This window comes from Myotis brandtii, unplaced genomic scaffold (genome assembly GCF_000412655.1).
Source record: "Myotis brandtii unplaced genomic scaffold, ASM41265v1 scaffold1213, whole genome shotgun sequence".
NCBI classification, from domain to species: Eukaryota; Metazoa; Chordata; class Mammalia; order Chiroptera; family Vespertilionidae; genus Myotis; species Myotis brandtii.
This window is the reverse complement of record NW_005354228.1, coordinates 851,201-852,275: the sequence shown is the minus strand read 5'-3', so window position 1 is coordinate 852,275 and position 1,075 is coordinate 851,201.

Sequence of the window (1,075 nt, the reverse complement as noted above, 5' to 3'; positions counted from 1 at the left end):
GGTCCGGTGCACAAATTCATGCATGCGTGGGATCCTGCGGGCCTGGGGAAAGTGGGAGGGTATGTGTTAGTTTAGCCAGCACCACCCCTGATTTGGGGTCCGGGGCCAGCCGTGGGAGGGATTGCGGGAGGTTGGCTGCCCGTTCCGTCCCCATTGGGCCTGTGTTCTGGTCGCAGTGCCCATCATAGTGACCAGTTGTTCCGGTTGTTCCAGTTGTTCCAGTTTTTTGGCCTTTATATATATAAAAAACTAAGTGACCAACCGTATGTCCCTCCGACCGTTCAACCGACTGACCGGTAGATATGACGTGCACTGGCAATTTAAAAAAAAAACGTTGACTCGCATTCGTGATACTTGCTGGTGCCAATCGCATTCGATGCCAGAATGTATCTGAAGACCAACTATTGGCACAATGTACCTCTGAAGCTGAAAGGAAGTGGCGTCGTCCACAGAATATGTCTGAAAACAAACTATTGTTTAATCAATTTATCAGTCATTGTGTTTTATCAATTTTGTTTTTATATCATATTTTTGTTGTTTTTATATCATGTCTTTGTTGTTATATCATGTTGTTTATTTAGTAATCAATTATCAATCATTGTTTTTATCAGTGTTGTTTTTATCATGTTTTTGTTATTTTTATGTCATATCTTTGTTGTTTTATATCATGTTATTGTTTATTTATTAATCATAAATTATATATTATTTTCATATACATTTTAGTAATTTTCTTTCATCTCTGACACTTCTATTATAAAGGGCGAGTAGCAATATTAAAATATTTTGTATTTTAATTTTATAATAGTATATTGTATATACTATTTTGACATGTAATTTTTTGCAATAACATAATTACCACACTAATCCTTCTTCTAATTAATTTGCTTTCAAAATGCAGGAATCCGTGCACCAGGCCACTAGTATTTTTTAAAAATTTTGTCTTATTGCTTAAAGTATTACAAAGAGTATTATATATGTCTCCTTTTTTTTTCTCCCCTTGACCTTTCCCTGGCCTCCCATACCTCCCAGTGTCTTGTGTCCATTGGTTATTCTTATATGCATGCAAAATCCTTTT